The following is a 10,748-nucleotide window of genomic DNA, read 5'->3' on the forward strand; positions in this document are numbered from 1 at the left end:
AATTGTAATGACAAACATGAACAGCTGTACTTATTTCAGAGACATGAATGTTTACAAACATAATATTTATTTTAAGGATTGGACTTCATAAAGCGCACTGATGTTAGAGTGTATGTTCATATTTAAATCATTTTGTAGGCTGAAATTGTAACGGTGGACCTGAGATGGTCCTGAGAAAGTAAACACATGTTAATTGGAATAATATCAACAACAGACTGAGACAGACAGCTGTGAAATGCGCACACAATGACGTCACCTCATTCACTGCTAGCTACACTGCTAGCTACATCGTATCATTCATGATCATCTATGTAAACAACGTTTAAAGATGCCACCACAGCTCTGCAGCTGTAATTGTTTCAAATCATATATTTTTGTTCGTTTGAACTCTGAGGATGTTTTTAAAACGGCCTTAAAAGGCTGTTGCTATGGTGGTTGTCACGGACGCCTCAGTAGCTTCTTGGGCTAACCTGGCGCGTCCGGTTCCTGCTGCTAGCTGTCTGCCGCAGGAAGGCTGCGTCCCATTTCAAAGAGCCGCCGCTCCGCCGTAACTGTGGCTCAAACACCACTTTATCCTTTCAGAAAAGGCCTTTTATAGCCACTGATGACACACACACACCTGTATGCACGTCACTGTCACAGTGTGACTTCACTAAAACCTCTAAAGTATTGTTTATAAAATGGAAAATGAACCGGGCAGGGATCTGATGATGGAGGCTGGGGCTCTGCAGCTGACGTTTCACAATCCTGATTGACTCGCTGTACATTCATATAATTCATCAGAGAAGAGTTTAGACTGCACAGTGCGCTGCGCTCACTGTTACTGTGTCAGCTTTGAGCCTGCTGCCTTCATATATGTTTACTGCTGAGGTTTGATGAAGCAGGTGGAGGAGAGTCTGATCACAGTCAGCTCATCATTTCCATGCAAGGGGCCTGCTTTGATTTTAGTTTGATTTATAATCTCGAACCAAATGTTAGATATGACTGATGGGCTGCAGACCTGCAGGGTGCAACATAACTTTCACCCAAGGAACCCAGGATAGAGCCCATCCCCACCAAGACCCTGGGTGGATCAATGGTGAAAATGAAGACTGATAATCAATATGGATATTAAATAAAATTACACTTCTTATGCAATTTCCTACATATTTGTTGGATTCAGCAAGAGTAATATGGATGACATTTAGTCTGAATTACTAACCCTAACCCTAGCTCAGCATACAATGACGCCCTGGACTGCCAGTATTAGTAGTTTGAGAAGGAGAGTAGATTTGGTCGCAGTATTGATTATAAAATAAAAGGAAAATATAAACAAATAAAAAGCTTAACATTGTGAAGACTTGGAAGAACAATGTGACACTGATGAGAGGATTAGGCTCATTATTTATGATGACTTAGACCATTAATTCATGTTATTTTGTAAATTGCCAATTTTTTTTTTGGTATGCTTATGGTCACCACCTCTAATCCAGTTGAACTTTTATGTAAAAACAATAAAAATTGTACATGAATTTGACTGACAGTATTATCAATAGCATAAGAGCACATTTTTCTAATATTTTATTTAAGATTTCATACTTTATTAATATCATATTGTGTATAATGCCAGAAGGAATTTTTCACAGCTGCTGCTTTATACAGAACTTTATAATTTGACCTCATGTATGTTTGAAAGGTAATAACTCAATAATAAAAGCATAAAAACACTGTTATTATCCTAACAGTCCAAACTATAATCACTTATTGCATTCAAACATATGTATGTGCCACACTCAGAGGAAGAGGACTCGAAGGACACACAGAGACGGGGTAAAAGTCAAAAATCCAAATCTTTAGTCAAAAACAGGCAGTGGTTACACACAGTGAGGCAAGCAGTCCACAAACCAGTCTGCAAGGGTCACACAACACAGATCAAAATGAAACGGAAATTTAAATAAACAGAAATAAAAAAACTTTTTTTTGGAACAAAGGGAAGCAGGTGAGGTTACACACTGACTCACAATCAGTTCCAAAGCAGAGAAAACCAACAAAGATTACAAACTAAATCAGGAAATGACTTCAACATTAAAAAAATCTCATACATATACAAAACCATGCTGTACAGGTACAATATGGTAAGTGTTAATAGTCAATGGCTGGACTACTAAAAGCTTTTATAAAGTCACTGAGTCATCAGTGACTAAAATGAATGTTTTCTTGTGTGCAGTGAGTGTGGCCTGTAAAAATTAAATAACACAAACTGAGTTTGGTAAATTTTTTTTGTAACAAATGACGGCAAAAGAATTAATGACAAAAGACACAAACATTCATTAATAATCAGGAAGCAGCAAAACAGTCGTGGTCAGACTTTTACAGTCGTAGCTGCTCTCGCTGTCATCTTCATAATCGCTGTGATTGATGCATGACATCAGTCCCTTCTTCTTTGAAGACCCCTTGAAATGTCACCTTTGACCTTGAGGGGAATAAAGGAAGCAGAGGTTCAGGCCTGTTACCACGTGGTTACTAAAATGACTGGCAGGCAGCAGCCAGGCAGTTAGAAAGTAGAAGTTTTGAGTGACTGCTGCATGGTTACTATGATTAGGTTACTGTACTTATCAATACTACATTTATTAAAGCACACAGAGCCACAGAGAACAGATGCTGATTGGTGCAGGAACACGCTCACCTGTGGAGCCCACTGAAGCTGCTGTTTTCTCTTGTTGTCTGTCTCAGTCTGCTGTTGAAGCTGGAGCCTGTTTGGACAGTGTGATGCTGAGATCCTGCCCATCTGAGTCTGAAAACACACAGCAATGATTAGTTTGTATTATGGTCAAATTTGGATCTTCATTGTTGTCCTTCTTGTGAGGCTGAAACGGCTCAGACTGTCTCTCTCTAATAGGCTCTCATTTGAAAGTGGTGACAGAGTTATCCACTGATCCACATCACTTTACCTGGATGCTTTCTTTGAAGCTGCAGGCAGACTGACCTCTGCCTTGATTCACTTGTAACTCTGCAGACCAGCTGTCCTCTGAGGTCACAGTCAGCATCTGTAGCAGGAAACAGGATGTTCAGCTCAGATTCTTCCATCTTTTTCCTCCATGTTTATAAGAACTCTCCTTCTAAATGGGCAGCAGGTAATAATATCAAAGAGTTACACACTTATTAGACAACAGTAACAGGTACTGCTTGGTTACTGTGTTATTCAAAGATTCAGATGTTAGCAGCCTGTAAGTGCTGTGCTACACCTGCAGTGCAGAAGAACATCAGTCTTCAGGGGAAGGACCACAGTCTCTCCATGCTGTCACCATCTGTGAGCCCAAACCCCTCAAACTGTCTGCTGCTATGCTGCTTTCTCTGGGATTAAAGAAAGTTGGAGAAAATCACATATAGAGGTTAGAAGATTATACTACTAAAGATTAGAGCTCAAGTTTAGATAACTTTAGATCTTCATTTCACTTCCTGAGGGTCCTCAAGAAGAACAACTTGGACTCAAACCTGCTGCCGACCTTCTACCGCTCATCCATTGAGAGCCTGCTGACATACTGTATCACAGTATGGTACGGCAGCTGCACTGAGGCAGACAGGGGGAGGCTTCAGAGGGTAGTCAAGACAGCACAAAGAATCGTTGGCTGCCCTCTCCCCTCCCTGATGGACATCTACACCTCCCGCTGCATCAGCAGAGCCAGGAACATCATCAAGGGCAGCTCACACCCTGGCTTTGACCTGTTTGACCTGCTGCCCTCTGGCAGGCGCTACAGGTGCATCAAAGCCAGAACAAACAGACTCAAGAACAGTTTCTTCGCCAGAGCAATCACCACCCTGAACTCACACACTCACCCACCGTAACTGTGCAACACCCACATCTCTGTGCAATATTATATTATTCATACTGAACAATATCTAACATTCCTATATTGTGTAATATCCAGTATTCATTCACTAGTGCAATATTCATTCACCAAGTGCAATATTCATCATCTTCATTATTATATGTATACACATATTTACTTTTCCTACAATGTACAGATGCACCAATGTATGTATATATTTTTATACATTCTATTTTTTGTATATTTTACACATTGTTTATTTCTGTATATCTCTTGATTATATTGATTATACTAGATTATAATATTTTTATTTTAGAGAGTTTGATTTTCTGTTACATGGCACTGAACAGGAGTGGCCCTCCAATCTCATTGTACATCCTGTATAATGACAATAAAGGCATTCTATTTCAACAGTAGAACAGACAGACAGGAGTTCAGAGGACAGCTGGCAGCATTTCATAATCCTGACCAGTGAGATGTTGGGTGGTGCAGCAGCTCCTGATTCTGAATGAACACAGTATGATATAATTTCTTTCAGGCCCCTCTTCTGTGAAACAATCAATTATGAGCATAATTATTATTGTGGAACTGTGGCCAAAGTCACATTTGTCATTAATTTATTGTGCTCTTCTTGGCTGATGGTGACAAACATCAGGGTAGTTTTGTTCTCCTGTTCCTGTGAGCTCGGCATGTTGAAGTTACCTAAGATTAAAATCTTTTCCATCTGTCTAATCAAACACTTTATACCTCAGTTGTTGCACTCGTTATAGTGTCCTACAACTATGACTGACCTGAGCAGGCTTGGAGCTGAAAGAACAGGACTGCAGGGATCCCTTCTTCCTGAGCTTTGCTTCCTCACAATCATATCACCTGAGAAAGAAACATGTACAGTCATCGTGGTTTTGTTTTCTGACCCTGCAAAAAGAAGTCAGAAAAGCCCAGAGAACACAGATACACAGGGTCCAACATTACTCTTCATAAATGAAGGGCACCAGGTTGACACAGTTATACTATTACTAGATATCACATTACTTTGTATGAATGAATAATAAACAAGAAGCAAATTTTGGAGATGATGAGCATCAAACTGCAGACCAACATCTACTAAACATCTTTGTTGAAGGAGCCCATCAGAGATCTGTAGAGTGTGTCAGGCTGTGGTATAAGCAGTAGCCACTGAAATATTGCTGTTTCATATAAGATCCACCAGATGAAAGTCAGGGTGGGAGGGTTTTAATGACCTCTGCAAACTGACCGACCTCTGCAGGTGTGAAGTGGTTTCTCCAGCACAGGGAGCTGCAACCTCCCAACAGAAATCTGACTCTCCAGTCACAGGCAAACAAAAAGCTCCAGCAGGTAGAGGCTGTGTGGGTCTTGCTGGATGTTGCTGATCAGAGCCTGTACATTAGCAGAGGGCTTCTGCTCCCACTGACCCACCTGGACAGTGACTGCAGAGCTGCTCAAACAGGAAACAGAAATAACATTTAAAACCCCAAACAGGATTTCTATAAACACCACTACGCCATCTTGGAATCAGTAATCAAAAACGCATCATAAATGTATTGAAAATCATTGATTAATTTTTCAATTAAATATGAATACATTGCTTAACACATCACAACAGACTGGCAGCCTGTCCAGGTTGTACCCCCCCTAGTTCCCTGTGTCAGGAATACACTGCAGAGCTCCACTAACTGAGCAAGCAGTTAAGAAAGAGGATGAATGGATTCTTTAACTTCTCAGTATTATTTTCAGTGTAAAATAAAAAAACTGACAGTGACTTCAAATAATATAGATAATATAATAAATATAGGAATAATCTCAGGGGCTATGGCTCATGGAAGGAATTCTCTAAGTAAGATGGCTAGCTCTAATATTAATGCCACAAATCCAAGAACACTCTAGAAGTTAAAATGATGCAAGAACACACTAGAAGATAAAATGAATCTAAGAAAGAAGTTAGTCTGTCCACATTTGATTGTCAGGGTGTGGGTGGAAGGCTGGAGCCTATCTCAGCAGGCACAGGCAGGTTCACCCCGGACAGGTCACCAATGTGTCACAGGGCTGATAAAGAGACAGACATGAGTTAGAGGAACAAATCCATCTAAAATTACTGGCAGCTCACTACAACTACATGTTTGTGTACTTCTGTCCTCACATCCATCTTCTCAGGACGCTGCACTGAACCTTTGTTAGTCTTCTTTAGACAGACCTCACAGGAGGCTGATGTGATCAGTCCAGTAATCTGACCTAAGATATCTTTGCACATGGATTTCACCACCTTCATTTAACATTCCTGAAGAGCATCCTCTGAACCACTGTTCCCACACCTGAATAAAAAAAATATTGGCATGTAGAACTAACAAATTCACCTAACCATAAAAATACTGGTGTTAAGACGGAGACACAACAAAGAGAAGTGGGAAAAGTCCAGTTCAGCGCAGACACACAGAGATGATCTCTGTTTAAAGCTGAGGACAATGAATCAGATATTGAATATGGATGCACTGAAGCTCATCGGGATATTTATTTGGAATCTGTGGCTGAAAATAATCATTTTACTTAAATAGTAAAGTCCAGAAGCTCATGTTTCTGTCATAACATTGTTTAAATAGTGAACACTTTCCTACGATATCCGCTAACATTGGCACAGAAACTTTAAGCTAGCGTCTCAAAGACGGCAAAACCCGCAATAATCTCTACAAATGCATCTCAGAGTTGGAATATCAGCGCTCTCTTACACCACATTAATCTAATTTCAAGTGCTTATTGATACTCACTGGCTTAATAATATCACTATATAAACGCTGTCCATTGAAATCCTCTTACCTGAACACTACAGCATCCGCCGGAAGTCAGCGAGCATAGCTTCTGTAGTCCTTCTTCTGTAGTCCTTCATCCCTCTGTCAGTGATCCTCCGTTAGAACGATAACTGCCTTCTCGACTGACTACGAGGTGCAGACGGCCCTTGCTGGCCCATATCTACAGACCTGAAAACCGCTAATAGAGTCAATAATGACCTGATAACATCCGAAGCGGGTGAACTGGCAGTCACGCAATTAACCTGAACAGCAACGGGAATACGCGTGACCATGGTCACGGCCGATGGGGGTCATGGGTACTGTAGTTCATTTATTTATTCATCGTTGGTTCATGGATTTAACACAGAGCAAAAAACGGCTTCAGACCACGGAACTCACAGAAAAATTGGACACCGAATATAGCACTAACCATAAACACGTAAATATAAATTTAGACCTGAAAAAGCCCCACAAATGTCGTCGTTACAACCATAATAAGCACCCCACATTAAATGAAACGAGGAGAAATTCATGTCAAAAGGAAAAGTGGCGGTTAAAAGGCATAATTCAGCGTCTGAGCTTCCGGTTCAAAAGAAAAGGGGGAAAAAAAGGGGGACAGGGGCAAAAAAAAAAAAAAAAATTCAGCTTATACTGCAGCTTAGAAGTCGTGCTCAGAGGTACGAACTTTATCCCACTGCATTTAAGTCGTGCCGAGTAACACGAAAAAAAAGAGGGAATTCGTGTTCATGAGCACGAATCAATAGATTAAATTTCGTGACTATTGCACGAATTGCCGTGAGACCGGGTTGAAGGGGAAGAGGTGTGGGGGTCTTTGGAGAGCCCTTTGGTCAGACTTAGCGGCTCCAGTTTTCGCTCTGCCTTCATTCAGCTTCTTGTCTTCAGACTGTTAACACCTTCTGGAAACAACGCTCCGCGCTTATAACGGTGGCTGAACGCCGCCACTGCGGCCACTCAGCTTCTCGACAGCGGACTCAGCAGACAAGGTTTCGCCGTTACATTGGGTTCTGTGCCTCGGCCTTACGGCGTCGGCGTTTCAAGTGGATTTTTAGCTCTGTTATTTTTTTTAGGCAGAATAAGGCATAAGCACATAACATTAAATAGCGATTTCCACCACGGTCCGCAACCGCACTGTGTTTTGGCCATGACGATGAGAAAAAAGGAGTCAATCGGATTAAAGACACCCAGTTTTATTTTGTTCATTAAGAAATAAAATCTCCCTGATCTGTAGGTGCACACAGGTTGTACACAAGCATTCCTGACCTACATTTTCACTGTTTATGAAATATGAAAAATTATGAAAAAATATTTCCGATTATAGAAATATGATATTTCCGGATGTAAAATTATGACATAAATCATATTTCTATTGCCCATCATAAATCACTCGTTTTGACATAAAGTGGTATCATTAGCTACAGTTTCTCATAAATGTTTGTCGCAAGTGTTATAAGTGATTCTGAATTGAAGGCCAATAATAACACAATGTGCTTAAGGTAACAGCATTTTGCCAAAGAAAGTAATCCCCTCTACGTGATGTGCAGTGTCTGCCCTATACTATCAAGTATTTTATTTTGGAAACTTCAGATCCTACCTAATAGCCTGCATGATTACCAAAAAAAAAGTTACCAGATGATCCACGTGTTTTAGTTCAACTGCATGTTTTTTGGTCTGCCCCTTTTATAGTGCACACTGTGTTTTATTATGAAGTTTCTTATTTTAGAAATACTTTTCCACGCTCTTTAACCTTGATAAATATAGAGAGGTTCTTGTTTCTGGGCAAGTTGCACATTTTTTGAATCTGCCACAAAGCCTGTCTCCCATCTATAATATAGTCTCTGAACTATCATTAAATGGTTTGTACTTGTTTCTCAAACATACAAACCAGAAGAACTTTGGATTTTTCAGGAAAAAAGTGTTTTTATTCATATTTTTAACCACTATGTACACTAGTCTAAGCTTAGATATGTATATTTATATATATGAATCTCTTATATCAGTTTTGACATTGATGTTGACATATCAAAGGCAAAGTTTTAGCCTAAGTGGAAGGGTTGTCAAGCACTTACGCTGGTGAGCTTTGAATACACATCTAGATGAACAACTGGGGTAAAAAAGTCTTACTAACAATGAAAAAAAAAAACAGGTGTGTTTAAAATAATATTCAATTTAGGAAGTTGCAAACTTTTACTTGTGTCAGTAGTTTTAACCTTTTTTTTCACATATTTAATTTGGGGCTGAAATTACCAGGTAAAAGTCTCATTGAGTTTAAAATTTCTTTTCCAAGAGAGACCTGGCCAAGAGGGGAGCAAAAGTTACAACAAATACAACACGTAATCTAAGAAATGACTATAAATCAACAATCTAACACATATATACAAATCAAATGAAATAACAGATATTTTCAAGAGTGACATTAAAAGCAGCTACATTGACCACAAGACCTATTTTCACATTGCCTTAAAATGGATCTAAAGTCCCCCATCGTAATGAGTTCTGGCAATTTCAACTCCTTCTGTAAATTATTCCAGGAAACAGTACATTTCTTCTGACTCTGGGGACAAGCATTTGTATAACATTATGAGAGCAAAGTCTATGCTGGTTATGACTACTACGCATATAGACACACAAATAAGAAGGAACCAGGCCAAGTAGACATTTATAGATTAAAAATAACCAGTGATAGTCTGCGGATATACAGAGATGGCCATTTAGCAGCAGCATACAGAGAACAGTGATGAACACAATTTCCACGGCCTGTAATAAAATGTAAAGCACAATGATAAACATTATCCAATTTCTTTATGTACTGGCCAGGTGCATTCAAAAAAGCAGATCACCATAATCTAATAAAGGTAAAAAAAAAAAAAAAAGTTGTGGAAATCAAGTGTTTCCTCACTTTAAGAGGGGAAAAAAGATTTATTTCTAAAAAAGAAACTTCGTTTAAGTTTCGGCTTGGACACTAGCTTTCTGATGTGAGGTTTAAATTATAAATTATTGTCTATAATGATACCTATAAGATGTGACCATTTTAATTTCACCCCCTTGAATGGTTTTAATCTTAGGAAGCATAGACAGCAACTCTTTGCCATTTGAGAATAACTTGAACTTGGGTTTGTCTGCATTTAACACCAGTTTAAGTTGTGTTAAATGGGACTGAACAGCGTCAAAGACAGACTGCAAGAATACAAGGGTTTGTACTACTGAAGGAGATGAACAACAAATAATTGTGTCATCTGTAGAAAAATGGATAAATTATCACATAAGTTATTATATAGAGAGAAGAGCAGTGGTCCCAGTATGGAGCCCTGGGGAACTCCATTGGACACTGGTAGGACAGAGGAAAAAACAACCAGCAAAATGTATACACTGTGTTCTTGCTGACAAGAACACAGTGGTTTATCTGCGTTCACAGATAAACAAGTATTATTTATCATATTTATGATGCATGATCAAGTGTGTCAAAGGCCTTCGACAAATCAAGAAAAAGCACATCACAGTATTTTTTGCAGTCCATTGCCTCGATAATATCATTTACCACTTTAACAGCAGCAGTTATTGTGCTGTGTTATCTTCTAAATCCTGACTGATACTGGGAGAGAATAGAATTTTTGTCCAAAAATTATTTAAGTTGTTCACTAATAAGCTTTTCAAGAACCTTCGCTAAAACACAGTTTAGATATGGGCTGATAGTTAACATTTGAGGGATCACCTCCTTTCAACAAAGGGAGAACACTGACAGATTTCCATATTAAAGGAATCGCAATGTTCAGGAAAGTAAGATTAAAAATATAAGTTAGTGGTTCTGCCATAAAATCTACAGCAAATTAATAAAATAAGGATCAAGTTGATCTGTTCCTGCAAATTTATTTGGCTGTAACAACTTTAAGGCCTTGTGAACATGGATGACGTTCAGTGGAGAAAAGATGAAAGATTGAGTTGCAAATTCAGTTTGACTGGTTGCAGAGAGAGCCTCCAGATCATTACGATGTTTTAAATCTGGATTTAAAGATTTAAATAAAGACCCTGAAGAAACAAAATGTTCATTAAAACAGTTAAGAATGTCACATTTTTCAGTTAAAGTACATGAGTCTGTTACTACAAAACCTGGCATCTCGGT

General features: G+C 39.1%; 1 long non-coding RNA gene across 4 annotated transcripts; it reads right to left on the reverse strand.

Annotated features, from left to right (window-relative positions):
- Positions 1-1,829: 1,829 nt before the first annotated feature.
- On the reverse strand, positions 1,830-6,697 carry LOC115780575 (uncharacterized). 4 transcript variants are annotated; one of them, XR_004019978.1, is made up of 7 exons: positions 6,639-6,697; positions 5,069-5,265; positions 4,601-4,679; positions 3,225-3,333; positions 2,931-3,098; positions 2,666-2,773; positions 1,830-2,452 (listed from the first exon to the last, which is right to left on the reverse strand). It is a non-coding gene; the product is annotated as an uncharacterized LOC115780575 (long non-coding RNA). The 4 variants fall into 4 exon arrangements; XR_004019979.1 differs by lacking the exon at positions 6,639-6,697 and having other exon boundaries at positions 2,931-3,026; positions 5,069-6,353; XR_004019977.1 differs by lacking the exon at positions 6,639-6,697 and having other exon boundaries at positions 5,069-6,353.
- Positions 6,698-10,748: the final 4,051 nt, after the last annotated feature.

Source organism: Archocentrus centrarchus, chromosome 5, assembly GCF_007364275.1.
Source record: "Archocentrus centrarchus isolate MPI-CPG fArcCen1 chromosome 5, fArcCen1, whole genome shotgun sequence".
Classification (NCBI taxonomy): domain Eukaryota; kingdom Metazoa; phylum Chordata; class Actinopteri; order Cichliformes; family Cichlidae; genus Archocentrus; species Archocentrus centrarchus.